Here is a 16,593-nt window from a genome sequence, read left to right on the forward strand (position 1 = left end):
TTGCGCTGGATTGGGGATTTTGATGGCTTTTCCCTGCGCGAGGGGCGTTCTTGGGGGCGTAATTGGCGCTGCTGCAGGGTCGCTGCGCCACTGTGCACCACGGCTGGTTTTGGTAGCTAAAATCCATGAATACGCTGTGCGCGGAAATAGATTTTAGCGCACGCGGCTGGCGCAGAGATTCGCACGCGCACACTGTGCGCCAGCCGCGTGCGCCACTTGTGCGCTAAATTCTATGAATTACCCCCTATGTCTATTAAAATGACATCTATAAAAGTATACATATGTATGTTGACAAAAGGTGCTGCTTTATAAAATTCTAAAATGTTGGTTACAAATTTCAACACTGCAATCCATAAGCTTAGGGATTCCCCATTAATAATATTATGCCATATCTCTGTCTCTGACATGTGGCTAAAACACTCCAAGAGTTTTTCAAAGCAAATTGCATGCTTTGTTTGGAGAGAGTGGCGGTTCTTTAGCAGATGTTCTAAGGTTTATGTCTTAGTGGAATATGCACATCCTCTCCAAGATTGAAGATTTGCTTCTTGAACTGCTAATATCACACGTGGGGATAAGGTTAATGCGTAATCTTAGGAAAATGGTTCTCCAACTTCTGTTGGGAGATTTCCTCAAATAAAGAGCCAAGTTTCCCAGAGCTTTCTCTCTCAGACAAGTAAAATGTAATAATGTATATGTGCAATTCTCTGCACTTGCATTAATCCAATTCATCTGTGTCAATGTTTTTTTTAAAAAATGTTTAGGGGGAAGTCCGCCAGCTCCTGTTCACTAATTTCCAGCTTGTTTAGTATAGATAAAACATTGCAAACAAAGGGGGGTCTGGGAATCTCTCTACCAGCACGAACACAGCCCAATGACCTGTTCTTGGGTGAATAACCCCTGGGAGAGACTCTACCAAGTCTTTAGCTCACTGTCCTTTTCACAGAGAAGAAATTTCCCCGCATATCAGCCTTTGTCCTGCCCTGGGGCAGTCCATCGCCGAAATGCTAGGCAATTCTCCTCTGAACAAGAGTACCATCAGTAACCCCATACACGTGTTTCAGCCTTGTTGGGCATCATCAGTGAGGTGAAACTATTGCCTCTCTAAGAACAGTGAGCAAGGGGTCCACGTCTGGATTGCCCTGTTAACTTAGGGTGAAACCCAAAGTTAATCTATGCAAACAAAGGGGGGTCTGGGAATCTCTCTACCAGCACGAACACAGCCCAATGACCTGTTCTTGGGTGAATAACCCCTGGGAGAGACTCTACCAAGTCTTTAGAGAGGCAACAAGAGAACAGTAGTTAGTCTTGAGTGTAAATGCAATGCACCTAAATCCAGTTGGTTATGCCTAATGAATTCCACTTGATTTATGTCCACAGAGGAGATCATCCGTAGGCGAGGTATTTCCTGAAGATGATGTGGAACTCTCTGGCTATTTAAAGGGCTCTGATTTTATTTTTTTATTTTTTATTAAACGTTTTCCTTATTGGCACAGCGAGAGAACAGACAATCAACAGAATATACAAGATATATAAGGTATCAGGTACATGGGAGACAGTACAATGCATGGGAGATACAGGCAGGGGTAGATATACTGTGTTACATATAAGTGAGGCTCAATAACGGGCTAGTTCACTTCACAGGAGCAGGGGACAACAGTAGTTCTAGGTCATCCTTGCTGTTCAGATAGGTACAAAACTCTGTCCATACATTCTTGGGGCGAGAGGTCAGAGGGAGGGTATAATGTAGTCCTCCTCGCGCGTTTGAGTCCAGGTTAGGGCCCTCAGCCACATTTCAAATGACGGGGGGAGGGGCGGCGCTTCCAACATTGTAAAATGCATTTTTTGGCAACTATGGTGGCAACATTCAGAAACTTGGACCCTTTTTTAATTTGGGGCTATCCCAAAGGCTGAACAGTATAGCTAATGGTTCTGGAGAGATGTGGAACGCTGTAATGTCTGAGGGAGCGTCTATTAGGGCTTTCCAGTATGGGCCCAGTGCGTCACAGGACCAGAACATGTGTATATGATCCGCGTCTGGGGATTTACATCTACGGCTCTGATTTTCTGATGGAAATATCAGTTCCAGACAGAATGATGTGAAGAAATTAGGCTTTGAGATTGGTGTCAATTGCTTCTTTGGAGGACATTCTGAGAGCCTTGTAAATGTATATTGTTTGATAGTGTGGGCTCTTCTTTCTTCTGAACTGTAGAGTTTGCCCATTACTTCATTGCTCTGTAAATCTCTTTCCTCATTCTCTGAATATCTCTTTTGGGAAGGTTCTGGACAGTTTATTGTAGGGCTTTGACTTACAAGACTGGTGCTTCTTCCCTCTCGGGTAGAGAGCTTAGATGTGATACAGTCATTCCAAGGAACTATATCCTTAAACTCCTTCTGCTCAGTCAATTGTGAGGAAGGCTCTTTTCAGTTGTTAAGTGCTTTGTGTGATAGCCACAGCTCCTCAAATGGCTGCAAATTAGAAGCCTGTTCAGAGTTCTCAAGTGGAGGAGGTAAAACATCTACTTTACGAGCTTGCTTGTAAGAAAAAGTAGACAACCTACTCAGATTTTGAGAATCGACAACTCCGCTTGTTCCCCAATAGGCTTTAGATAGTTTTCATGGTGGATTTAGGAGGCAGTTTAGGGATTAGTGTCGGCTTGCTCTTTTTGAAGTCGATACAGATTTTTGTGTTCATTTTGAGTTAGGTCTTGTATTCTTAGCAGGTGCAATGGTAGCAGGAAAGCCTCCAGGTTATTGCTGTGAGATTAAGGATTGATGCAAATTACAAATGAATTTGCGTGAGCCTTTGTTTTTACATGCAGTGATGTTCTCTCACTGTGTTCTTTCCCGCAGTGAGGAAATTCAGAGAAAAATGTTGTTAAAGGGACATTTTGGTTAAATTGCTCCAATTAAAACCTTTGAAATTCAATGAAACGATTTTGTTAAAGGGGTATTATGGTTAAGTTGCTCTATTAAAAGCTTTGAAATTCAGAGAAAATATGTATAGTTAAGGTGAGTAGTGAGGTCCATAGGAAATCAAAAAGAAATGAATTGCAAATAACTTTTCACTCGTGCAACGGATTTGGCTGACACTTTGCAGACAATTTTGTGCGCCCGGCACCACAACCCCTTGCCCCAGCCCTACCCAGCCCCACCTCGAAAGTTTGGGAAAGAATTGTTGAACATTAAAAAAGTTGTTAAAAAAAGGTCAATTTTTGCTCCACTGGGCAGCCCAAACCGCTGGATGGATTTGGACCAGGTCCAAAAAACCTGGGCATGAAGCATTGACTCACAATCCTTTAAGGGTTTGGGGTTAATCTGTTAATTTGTTTTTTAAATATTTGATGGAGAAGGGTGTGCACCCTTCTCCAAAAAGTTACAGATATATCCTCATGATGCATTGCGGCATGAGGCTTTTCAGAAATGGAAAAGCTGCCATCTTTTTTTTCTGGATGCGAGAGATAACCAAGGGCATACCCTTAGTTATCAGAAAAACAAAAGGCATAAAAATATCATTTGAAGGGCCAAAAACAAGAAAAAACCACTAGGGAAGAGGTGGGGGGAGGCAAGAGGACACTAAGTGAAATTTGGAAGTTGGAGGATGGCTAGGGACAGAGTTTGCAACACAAAACCTTTCCATACCCGCAGCTACCCGATTTCACATATGGAACTGTGTCACAGAAGCAACAATTGTTGGGGGGAATGGGAGAGGGCAGGGGTACGTGAGGGGGCCATGAGGGCAGTGGGGGGAGCAGGCACAGATGAGGGGGCACTTGGTGAGTGTCTTGGATGGCAAATAGGCATGTTTCTTTTGCTGTTTTCCCGTTAACCGTGTGTATAAGAACTACAAATTACCAAAGGTATAACCAAGGGTATCTGTAGTTCATTGCAGTGTACCCGTGGTTACAGAAAAAAAGTTATACAAAAATGTAAATATTTTTACAGCTACTGTGATGTTGGGGATGACACAACACTGGCTATGGCTGAAGACTGTTAGTGTTAAAAAAAAAGAGAGTGAGCATGGCTGAAGGCCATAGTGTTAAAAGAATAGAGCGTGGCCATGGCCAAAGGCCATAATTATTGGCCAGTTAGTGTTTTCAAATATACAATGGGCACAGCCAAATGCCATGGCCAGTGGTGCTGAAGAATATACAGTGGGTTTGACTGAAGGCCGTGGAGACTGGCCCTGGCCTGTCCCTTTAGTACCGCCTCTCCCTTCCTCTCAACTTTCCCTCACCTCCACTATGTAAGGAAACTGTTCTACATATTGTTTCACTGGTTTGTCTCATGATAGTTAACTTGCCTTCTTCTAATATTGTACCTTGTTATATTGTAAAGCGCTTTGGATTATAGCGCTATATAAACCTAATGAAAATAAACCTAAACATTGGCGCTGAAAACTATACAGTAGGCACGGTCGAAGGCCGTGGCCACTGACCATGACCGATGGTGCCAAAAAATATACATTGGTGCTGAAAAACTATACAGTATGTATGGCTGAAGGCCATGGCCAGTGGTACCAAAAAATATACAGGAAGTACAGCCACAGGCCATGACCACTGATCATGGGTAAAGGCCATGGACAGTGGTTATGTTATTTTATGTTATTTGGCATTTATATAGCACTCTAGATATCAATATATCATTTGTATGACCTCAAAGGGCTTGTGGTTTGAACACCCTCAGGGCCGTAGTTTAGGTCAGTTGAGAGAGTAGAGTATTATAGGGTTTGTTTGTTTGCTTGTTTATTTATTGAATTTGGAATGCGCGCCAAACGCGAAGGAATCTGGGTGCAGAATACACAGGAGAGCAAGTATACGTTAGGCTTATGTTACAGACAACAAGGACAACAAAGAGGAGAAAAGTTACAATATTGACATGTTCAGGATAAGACAATTTAAAATATTGACATGTTCAGGATAAGTAGTGCAAATATGGGTCATACTACATTACAATCCGTAGTGAGAGGTTGGGCGTGTGGGTATAGGGATGGAGGGGGCACCCGCAGGAGCGTGAGTCATGCAGCTCAGGTGAGTGTTGTATCAGTCATGGGAGGAGGAGGAGGTCATGGAAGCGGACAGGTCAGGAGTCTTTGGAAACAAACCAGTTGATAGTGTTGCGCCTGAAGTGTGGGAAAGGTTGATCCTCTCTAAGTCACAGAGGGAGGTCATTCCAAAGTTGTGTTGCAAGGATGGGGAAACTGCTCCCTCCTGCCTTTTTTTGTTTGAATCTTGGCACGATCAATTTGGAGGAGTTGGCTGTTCTAGTCTGTCGAGTGGGAATTTTCTTGATAATCTTTTCAGATAGGTAGCGTGGGGCCACACCGTTCAGACATTTGTGGGTGAGGGATAGCTTTTTGAGGTTAAGTTTATCATTGGTGGAGAGCCATTTATTCTGTCTTCTTACATGTGAGATGTGCTGCCTCCGCGGGATCCCACAAGCTGATCTCAGCGCGTTATTTTGTAGAATCTGGATTTTCTTAATAATGCCTCTATTGGCTCCTAAGTAAAGTGCATTACAGTAATCCAACTTCGACAAAACAAGGGCCCTAGCCAGCATCAAGCAGCTTTCTATGGAGAGAAAGGGTTTACATGATCTGATCAGCTTGCATGTGTAAGCTGTAGAGGATGACATGGCACTTACTTGTTTGTTTAGATTGAATGTGGAGTTAAGGTACGACAAGGAAATCCTGGTACGACGTCCTTTCATCGCCTGCATGTTCATCCCAAGCATTTTAATGTGCACATTCCATCGAATGTGCTCCTCAAATTTTTGAGGGGGGTGGGAAAGGGCGATAAGGGTTTGGCGGGTAGGCAATAGCAAAAATAAGTTTTGGAGGGTGGCTTGGGGGTAACCCCCCCAAAAAAAAAGAAAGAAAAAAAAACGATGAGCATTTTCGATGGAATGTGCACCTTAAAATGACAAGGGATAAAATTACAGGCGATGAAATGACATGGAACCGAAATCCTAATGTCTTGACCTCCTTTGTTACTTTGATAGTATTTCCATCAATATTGAATGAGGAATAATTTGGTGTTAGGTTTGCTCAGGTTGGCTGCCGACCCAAGTATGAGGAGTTGTGTTTTATTGTCTTTCAGGCATAACCCATGGACAGCCATCCATGCCTGAATGGTTAGATACATTTTGTTCACCAGAGTGATGTCTACACTATAATCGCCAGTAGGTGGAATGATGATCTGGGTATCATCTGCATAGTTAGTGTAGGTGATACCCAGACGGTCCAACTTGTTGAACAGTGGCTTCGTGAAGACGTTGTACAGTGTAGGCGAGACAAATGAGCCTTGTGGCACACCACAGGTGATAGGGATGGGGTCAGCAGAGTCAGTGGTAGAGAAGACTCTCATTGTCCTATTATTCAAGAAGGATGTGATCCATGTGATAGCATCCTTAGAGAAGTGGCAGCACTGGCCAAGAGATGACACAGTACTTTATGGTCGACCAGGTCGAAAGCGGCCGAGAGGTCGAGGAGAAGTAGGAGGGCTGTTTTATCGGTGTCCTTGAGAGTGTCAATTTGGGTCGTTAGGTCTAATAGAGCGGTTTCTGTGCCATGGGGTGGCCTGAAACCTGATTGACGGATGCCTTGTAGGTGATTGAGCTCAAGGTGCTTCTGAATCTGGATGTATGCCATTTTATCCAGAATTCTAAGAAGAAACGGTACAGTAGTGATAGGGTGGTAATTGGTAGGGATGGTGGGGTCCAATTATTGCTTTTTTAGTAGGGGACAAACCCATGATTCTTTTAAGTTGCTAGGGACAGTCCCTGAAGAAAAAGAGGCATTGATTAGCGTGGCTATGAATGGGGATAGGTCTCTGGCGGCGTCCCTAATAAGTTGGGCTGCGCAGCTATCTCCCTGGCAATTGGATGGTTTGAGTGAGATAATAGTTTTTTCAACCTGTAGCGTGGAAACTTTAGAGAATCTGAAACTAAGGGCAGGATTATTAGTGCGTTCCGTGGGGAGAGTAGTGGATACGGTTGTTTTTTTGTTCTCAATTTTTTTTTTTTTTGTAGAAGGGAGATTTTGATGGAGAGGGCATTTTGGATGTTGGTACACCAAGGTTTGTCTTTTATGTAGTCATCTACTTGTGGAATGGGTGTTTCTAGTTCTCTTAGGATCGTGAAAAGTTCCTTGGAACTAGAGCTGGCCTTCTGAATTTTATTATTATAAGTTTCTTGTTTAGATAGTAGTATTTCTTTTTTATAACGTGCAATACAGTTCCCCAAGTTTGTTTTATTATCTGCTGTAGGGAAGAGTCTCCAGGTGGATTCTAACTTCCTTTTTTCATCTTTTAGTGCTTTTAGGTGAGGCGTGAACCAGGAGTTCAATTGTGCTTTTGGTTTACTTTTTCGCAGTTTGAGGGGTGCTACTGAGTCTAGTGCATTTGTAATGGCGGTGTTGTATGCATTAACCAAGACATCAGGTTCTGAAGATTCAGGCAATGAGTTGAGGACAGGGATGATAAGCGGTAGGATCCTGTTTGTTGTAATGTTCTTTTTATTGTGGGTATGGATGGAGGGAGCCATTGTGTTCGGTTTGGGACAGAGAATGTTACTTGAAAGGGAGAAGGTTTGGAGGAAATGGTCTGTCCAAGTTTAAGGTGTGATGGATAGGATGGATGCATCACAATTTAGTTCTGCTAACCAGTGTAGGGTTCTACCTTTGTCGTGGGTGGTCTTTGTCACCCTTAGAGTGAAGCCAAGCTCAAGGAGTATCTTGGCAATGGATATGGCATGTATGTCGTTGGGATCATTGAACCCAAGATTGAGGTCCCCTAGTAGAAGTATTTGGGATGAGACTTTGGTGTTCTCCGATAAGATAGAGGAGATGTCCTCTTTGAAGGATCCAATTGGTCCTGGAGGTCTATAAATTAGATGTATGGTTAGAGTGCTGGTTTTGGAAGTGGGTAATTTGATCGTGAGGAGTTTGCAAGATTTGAGGTCTGGGGACGGGATTGTTCTCATGGCTAGGATGGCTTTAGTGATAATGGCAATACCTCCACCTCTAGCATCCTTTCTATCTGCTCTTAGTATATTGTAATTATCTGGGACGGCAAGAGAGATGGTAGGGCCTGCACCTTGGTATAACCACAATTCAGTTATGGATACGAAATCTAGGTTGTTTGCGAGGGTGGTTGGGTGCACTCATTATGTGCGTAGTTGATGCGATTGCCTGATGGTAGCTGCATCCTGGCATTAGGTGTGGTGGTATTGAGATCAGTTGAATGTGTGCAGTCTGAAGGTTGGTCCCAGAGACCGGGTTGTGGCTGTGTTAGGCCTGTGTAGGACGCTTATATGTGCAGCTAGTCCAATTTATCGTGGGGTATAGCTGCATTCTATAGTATTGTTCCTATCTGAACAGCTTGGCCGAAATTGATCGAGGGGTGTAGCTGCACTGTATTGTGTGTTGGTGTAGAGTAGAGAGTGAGCATAGTGATAGTAGAGTTGAGTGTCTGGAGTGGAGGTTTTATTCTTACGAGCCCACTGTTCTGGATTTCATTTACAGGTTTTGACTTAATAGTCGCTTTCAGTGTTGGCATTGCTCGGTATCTCCTTGCTGAATATGGTGCTGAAACATAGATAGTAGCCACGGCCAAAGGCCGGCCATTCGGCATTGGACAGTGGCACTGAATAATATACAGTGGCCCGTGCCCACTGGCCATGGCTGGAGGCACCGAAAAGTAAACAGTGGGCATGAAAATAAAATATGGTATAACCAAACCCTTGAAATTCAAGGAAAAGACTTTAGTTGACGTGCAGCTAGAGTGAGTAAACTTAAGGCAAGAGAATCTTGGAAATTCAGCACGTTGGGAAACTCAGGACTGACTTAACTCATCACGTTCCCAGAGATCAATGGAACGCAACGAGTTAGGCGCTGAATTTCAAGGGTTTTGTTGTGTTAGCTTACACACCTTAACTGCACTTCAACTCAAATGTGTATATATATATCAATTAAAGAATTTTAAATATATAATGTTAATGTTAAAGGATATTGAAACCGCACACTATCACCATCGTAGTGGTCCCCTGGCGCTCTGGCAGATCTGAAAGGCAAGAGGGCAGGGTGAATTAGTAGGACTGAGAGAGAAGAGTGCAAGAGAGCTGTGATATGCTGTTGGCAGCTTCAGTTCGTTTTACACTGTTAGCTGAGCTTAGGTGTGCTTCTCGGTTGGTAGCCATCATGTGCTGTTTTGCGAGGCTATGTGTGGTTTGCTTTGTTCTTGCGGTTTGTTGTGCTTTAGAAGTGTGGTTGTGTTTATTTAGAGTTTGAGAGTTGTATGCAGAGGCGTGATTTTTTTTAGTAGGTTTGGTTAGTGGCATCATTATCTAGATGTGATGCATGCTGATCTTCACAATTCTATCTAGATGTGACGCATGCTAATCATCCCAATTCTATCTAGATGTGATGAATGCTGATCTTCACAATTCTATCTAGATGTGACGCATGCTAATCATCCCAATTCTATCTAGATGTGATGCATGCTGATCTTCACAATTCTATCTAGATGTGACGCATGCTAATCTTCCCAATTCTATCTAGATGTGATGCATGTTAATCTTCACAATTCTATCTAGATGTGGCACAGTGTTAATCTACACAATTCTATCTAGATGAGATTCATGATTATCTTCACAATTCTGTGTAGATGTGATGCAAGGCTAATCTACACAATTCTATCCAGATGTGACGCAGGGCTGATCTTACACAATTCTGTCTAGATGTGATGCAAGGCTAATCTTTACAATTCTTTATAGATGTTACAAATTATTGTTTTCACAATTCTGTGTAGATGTGACGCAGGGCTAATCTACACAAATCTATGTAGATGTGACGCAGGGCTAATCTTACACAATTCTGTCTAGCTGTGATGCACGGCTAATCTTCACAATTCTGTCTAGATGTGATGCATGGTTGCCTTCAGGATTCTGTGTAGATGTGAAGCAAGGCTAATATTCACAATTCTATCTAGATGTGATGCATGATTATCTTCACAATTCTGTCTAGATGTGGCGCACGGCTAATCTTCACAAATCTGTCTGGATGTGATGCATGGTTGCCTTCAGGATTCTGTGTAGATGTGAAGCAAGGCTAATATTCACAATTCTATCTAGATGTGATGCATGATTATCTTCACAATTCTATCTAGATGTGATGCATGCCAATCTTAACAAAAATATACCCCATCCAGACCTTCCCAAATGCAAACTGTGGCTGACTAACACAATTGGCTTAATGCAAAGTAAGGATACCTTATGCATTGAGGCTAGTTTCAAAATAACTGCCTTGTATAAGCCTTCGGGTACCCGGTGCGCAGTAGAAATGCTAAGTAAAGTAAGTAAAGTATAAGTGTGGTAAATGCTGACTATGGCTGATAGGCATAGGTAGGCTCGGTGCCTGGGGGAGTAGGATATTAAGTAATGAGACAGGTGGGGTAGTTAGTGGAGTCATCCAGATGTGACTAACACAATAGCTTAAGTATACAACCGTGGGCTATGTGTATCCTACTGCAAGCTATTAATGGGAACATCGCCTAAATTTGAGACACAACAGCAAGCAAAACACCTCGATTTGAGAGATAACAGTAAATGGAGAACCACAACACTTGGGGTACAGGGGTGATTGCACGACTAGTTTCTGGCTGACACGCATGGGTGTCCTACGTTTTATAGGGTAATACGAGTGGCAGGGTTTTTGATGGAGTACAGTAATTGCTGTACTCCCCACCCAGGCCACCCATATAGGTGGAAGTGGAGTGGCGGCATTCCTATCTATACAAGCGCAGTGTCCAATTCAATGTATGCATTATTTTTAAATATCCTGCAGGTTTCCAGGCAGTGCTCATAGGTCACCAGATGATTTCCTTCCGGCAAATATGTGAAATGTCAAACTTTTGTCACAACAAGTGTTTTTTTACTGCATAGTAAAAGAGCGAACACTTCCTTTGCTTTTTTACTCACCTCCTCTTTCGTTTGTTCATCCCGTTCTTCTCAATATCCCTTGCCGTTGTCTCTCGCCATCCCCCCTCTATGGATGAGCTGTCAGACACCGCCCACGGGGACAGGTGACTTTCCCCATCTGCTCTGCCTCCTGTTAACTAGACAGCCCTTGCCGGGCCTGCAGCCATTGGACACAATAGTCCAGTTCTCACCTTGGCCAGCTGGGATGGGAATCTGAAGCTAAAATGGGACTTATTCTGCAGGTACACAGACCGACAGGCAATATATTATTTCCCATTTAAAGATGAAAAGATACCTCAAAAGCAACTTATCGCATAGCAAGGCAATATATAGATGAAAAAGAAGAAAAACGAACAAAAAGCGGAAGGGTGGGTTTTTGTGGCTAATAATTTGAAAGTGCTTACATAGCGACTAAGTGCTATCGTGTTATGCGTGACACCTTAAATGAAAACTGACAACGAGCTGAGAAACCTTCGCTCTAAATGTATTCCAATAAACAGACTAGTAAATACGTCAATATCTATACAAAAAAGGTTTTGAATCTGTTACGTAAGAGTATTTCTTTTGTAAAACATTCAGTTATTGTCTTCGAGCTTGATAGTCAAACACGAGTATCAAACAATAAAGTCGGGTGACCCTCTTAATAGTAACACAAAACAGGCGTCAAGCATCTTTCCTCATTATTAAACACCCGTTCTTCAAATTTAAATCAAACCAGTGCTTACTAAACTGCCAGGGTCCTCATGACTCAGAGAGCTATGTACATTCAGGCGGTCCCTTGGAAGGAGTCACAGACCGCAGCGAGGTAACACATGTTGGAGACTACGGTGGTCGATAAGGTGAACACTGGTCCCAGAGGGAGCCCTGGTCCAATGGCCTGAGACCAGAAACGCTTAGAGGAAGGAACAGATTATCAGGGCCTGCAATGGAGGCACTGCGCAGGACAGAGAGAAATGCACACGTTACTGTAACCAGTGCTTTGGCATGGCACCACGAGAGACTGTCTAGCTCAGCTGCAGTGCAACAACATAATGAAGACAGTCCCTTTTTATATTGAACAATCCCCCCCTGAAACGGTCTACGTTCCCAGCAAGGATTGGACAGAACATGGTAGAACTAAACATCTACCTAGAATAAAGTCACTGAGAATGTGCAGCAACTCAACAGTACTCTGGTGCACATGCCTTTGAAGTTCCCACTACGCATGTGCCGCATCCTTTGCATTCTGGGTGTGGCAAGGCGGCCATCTTGTAAATAGTCTGTTGTGTCTTCAAGCCCTGTCATCCGCAAATGCAAATGTATTGATATTTCTGTGTTACATGTGTATTATGCGTGCGTGCGTGCATGCATCATCCACACATGCGCATGTGAACGCTGTTTCTGTATTCTGCACATGTACCATTCATGGAGGCGCTACAGTGTAGTGACAGTGGGCCCCTATTCATAGAACGCTTTCCAATGGGGGTTTGCCATTATTGAACACTTCTGTGATTTAGGCCCAGTCTGTTCTATTCCTGCACACTCTTGCCTCTCCACCTCCCTTCACAGCTTAGTATATGGTCACTTAATAAAACAATGCCCCTTGTGTAAAAGCACCTTACCTTAGAATTACCTCAGCTCTCTGTTATTGTCTACTTTGTAAATGATTTCTGTTTGAAATTATACCCCCTACAGTAAATGCACCCCCCCAAATGTATCCATCTTCCACAAAAGACCGTGAATGGTGTTCCTCTCTTACGTGCATGATGCATTATTACACATGCAGCATATGCTCTTTGTTGATCGGCATGTGCTATTCTGAGCATGTCACTGTTGGTCATTGTTTTGCCTTGTATGTGAATGCATCATACGTGATAGAGCGTATGATAATAAACTTGTTCAGGCTGTCTGAAAATTATATAAAGGCGCCTCTGCATTGCATTTGTTTACTGGGAATCAATGTGGTCTGCCCCCATTTTGGTCAATCTCTTTCCACTATTACACGTATGATACATCTGTGTTGTCTGTGCTGTCTATGGTTATAGCATTCATTTGTATTTTTTTCCTAGTGTGTGTTCGTATTGGTTGTCAGTGTTGTCTTGGGCTGTTTTCGTTAATTGTATTCTGCCATTCCGCATGCTGAATTAATATATGATAAGTCATTTATAACGCGCCAGTACACAAGTGTTTCTAGGCGTGAGACAAGGGAGAGAAGACAGAGGGAGGACAGGACAATCTTACTAGGCCTTGTGTCATTCTGATCGGCAAGTGCAAGGGGAAAGGAAGCGGGGGGGAGTGCAAGGGAGAGGGGAGGGGAAAACCAGGCAGCAATGCTATGAGTAAGTGCAGCCAGGGCAGCGCGGCTCTGGGTAGTGCAAGGAGAACAAGGGACTGTAGGGTTACAGTTACAGTCCCTAAGTGCGTGGTAGGCTGGAGGCAGTGCAAGGGTGGCTGACCAAGAAAGAGCATGGCACCCAAAGAGACTCTGAAGGTAGCCAAGAAACCAGTCGGTACAGAAGACAGGTAGGTCAAATAGGCCAGCAGGGGTGCGAGAGTGAGAAAGCAGAGAAGAGGAACATTTTGAACTGCTTCCGGAACTTCAGGTGGTCCGACTCAAGTTTGAGAGGGGTAGGGAGACCATTCCGGAGGGAGGCACCTGCAGAGGAGATAGATCTATCCCCACTCTCTGCCTGGAGAAGCGTCTAACCCTTAGAGAGTTGGAGGTAGCTGAGCGAAGGGTTTGAGAAGGAAGGCATTTTGGAAGAGAGTGTTGGATGTAATGAGGACCCGGACCCAGAAAGCCTTGTGGACAATGCAAAGGGTCTTGAACTTGATGCTTGCAGCCACTGGGAGCCAGTGGAGAGGTTTCAGGGTTGGAGAGATACGGCCCTTGGGCTTGAGGCCAAGGATAAGTCTTGCATTCCTCTTCTGGATTAGTTGCAGAGGGCGGAGAGTAGAGGAAGGCAGATTGAGAAAGAGGCTTTTGCAGTAGTCCAGCCTAAAGAGAACTAGGGCTCTGGAGACAGTGAGCTTCTGGGGGAAAGTGAGAAAGCGAAGAGTCCCTTTGAGGAGGTGCAGCTGGTGGTGGGACTTCCTGGCGACATCTGTGATGTGAGGAGAGAAAGAGAGAGTGGAGTCGGAAATGACACCAAGGTTTTTTGCCTTGCAGGAAGGCGAAGGAAGAGGGGCCAAGGCGGGCGGCCAGAGTGAGAGAAGGAAAGCAGGGGCCCCACTGAGAAGGATCTCCATTTTACAGGCATAAAGGCAGAGGTCGTTGGAGGCGCACCAATCCTGAATCATGGATAGACAGTCAGGAATGAGCGACAGAGGAGAGGAGGCTGAGGGGAGCCTGAGGGAAAGATGAGTGCCATCCGCAATACACTGAAAGTTAGAGGAGAAGGTACAGATTAGATGGGTTACAGGTAGAGAGGTGGCAGGGAGAAAGGGACCAAGTTGGATCTGAGAGGGGCGGTCCAAGAGGAAGAAGGTCAGCCACTCCAGGGCCTGATCAGTGATGCCCAGGTTCTCACAGAGTCAATTAATCAGGATGTCGTGGTTGACCGTGTCGAAAGCAGAAGAAAGATCAGGAGGATGAGGACAGAAGGAATGCTGGAATCAAGGTTAGAGAGCAGATCCCAAGGGTGTTCAGGAGAGCAGTTTCCATGCCTCTGGCTGCTCCTAAGCCAGACTGATGGTCATGGAGACAACCAACAGATTCATTGTGGAGATTAAGCTGGGAGATGGCAAGCTTTTCCAAGAGTTTGCACAGGAAAGGGGTGATGGAGATTGGGCGATAGTTTGTCATGCAGGTAGGATTGGCAGATGGCTTCTTGAAGAGGGGGTGCACAAGGGAGTGCTTACGGGGACATGGGAATGTTCCAGTGGAGAAAAAGCAATTACAGTAATCGACGAAGGCTGGAGCGAGGGTGTCAATGTGATCCTTGATGGTTCTGGAGGAGTAGGGGAGCACCTGTTTGATTAACACTTTTATAGATCACACTTGTCTAGAAACCTTGTCAGGTGTTGTCTGAGAGAAAGAGTAGAAAGGAGGAGGAGAGGGAAAGATGGCCAAAAGGGGGCCGATAGAGAAAGAGGGAGAGGAAGAGGAGATAGAGAACAGGATGTCCTGAGTTTTAGCATAGAAGTGAGAGGCAAGAGCAATACAGAGTGCTTGGGAGGGAACTGGTGAGGTAGAGACTGCAACAGGATTGGCCAGTTCTTTGCAGATTTTAAAGAGTTTGGCCGTGTTGTTAGATGCTGTGGAGATGCAGGCTTGAATGTGTGCTCTCTTCTTGGACAGGACAGAGAGTCTGTATTGCCTTTGGAGCAGGTGGCAGGCCAGTTTGTCAGAGGATGCACCTGAAGCCCTCCACTTCCTCTAATCCACCCTGCACTTGCATTTCAGGACGGCAGGCTCAGAATCATACTAAGAGTTGCGCTTGGAAGTAGGCTTCAGCCGGATTCCCATGACTGGGCCAAGGATGTCCAGGGTGTTGGAAATAGAAAGATGCAGATCAGAAAGGGCTGTGTCAGGGTGTGAGTCAGCTGCAGGAGTAGGAGGAGCAGCAAAGGTAGAGGCAAAGACCTCCACCGACGCACGCTTCATGGGCTGAATGACTTAAAAGCTAGGTGGCAGTGCTAGGGGGGGTCTTTGCCTGAGGGTTAGAGAGTTTCAGATGAGAGGAGAGTAGAAAGTGGTTAGTCCAAGAGAGAGGAGTGGTGAGAGGGTTAGAGAGGGGGATGTCTGAGGTGATGAGAACATCCAAAGTATGTCCATCAGAGTGTGTCGGGCCAGAGGGCAGAAGGGAAAGAGAAATAGCGTGGCAGAGGTTTATCAGTGTTGCTTTTGATCATAATTTCTGGGTGTTGTTATTGCCTGTAGTTTGTTGGGTTGAATTGTATCGTATTTTCTGACCGTGTTCGTGTTAGTCATGGCACACTCCTGGTGTGGGCCTGCATGCAGATGCGTTGCATGCAAAATCAAGTATTTAGGTAATTCTAAGTGCTCAGCGTGTAGGTCAGGGGCTATGCATCTACCAATAATCTCAAACCTAAATAGACAATCTCGAGGTGGGCCTTTTTTGAGGGGCTCTGGACACAAAAACACACCTTTCTTTCAGCATTCTTTTTCTACATGAAAAGGTTATTGAAAGTTCACCATATCTGCCATGAGTGTTCTGGTGTGAGCAGATGAACTGCTTGCTGAATTTGATGAACTTTCATGAACCTGGTCCGACGTCACAGCAGACATTTTTGTTCATTGTCGAATGCAACCTGTTCAAAGTTTATTCAATGTAGCCTTCTTCCACGCACTCGTGCAGGGCAGCCTGAGATAATGCTGCTAAAATAGCGACGTTCGTTACCTACTGATGTTTTTAAACTTATGGTAGGTACTTGCAGATGCTGAGGATGTCATTTTGAGAGAAAACGTTCAACATGCTCAAAGTATATCGTGTGCCTATTTAAAAAAGGCGTTAGCTGATAATGCGTTCAAGTGTAAAATAAGCACTCGCTAACACGCAATCCAAGCTCCCCACTGCGCTACTGAGGTCAGCATCTCACGGCAAGTGTTTCCTTAAAAATACACAAGTATATAAAAAAGTACCAGAAAATGATCGGAAAAGAGATATAATATCTGGGCC

Source organism: Ambystoma mexicanum, chromosome 5p (genome assembly GCF_040938575.1).
Source record: "Ambystoma mexicanum isolate Mex_15411 chromosome 5p, UKY_AmexF1_1, whole genome shotgun sequence".
Taxonomy (NCBI): Eukaryota; Metazoa; Chordata; class Amphibia; order Caudata; family Ambystomatidae; genus Ambystoma; species Ambystoma mexicanum.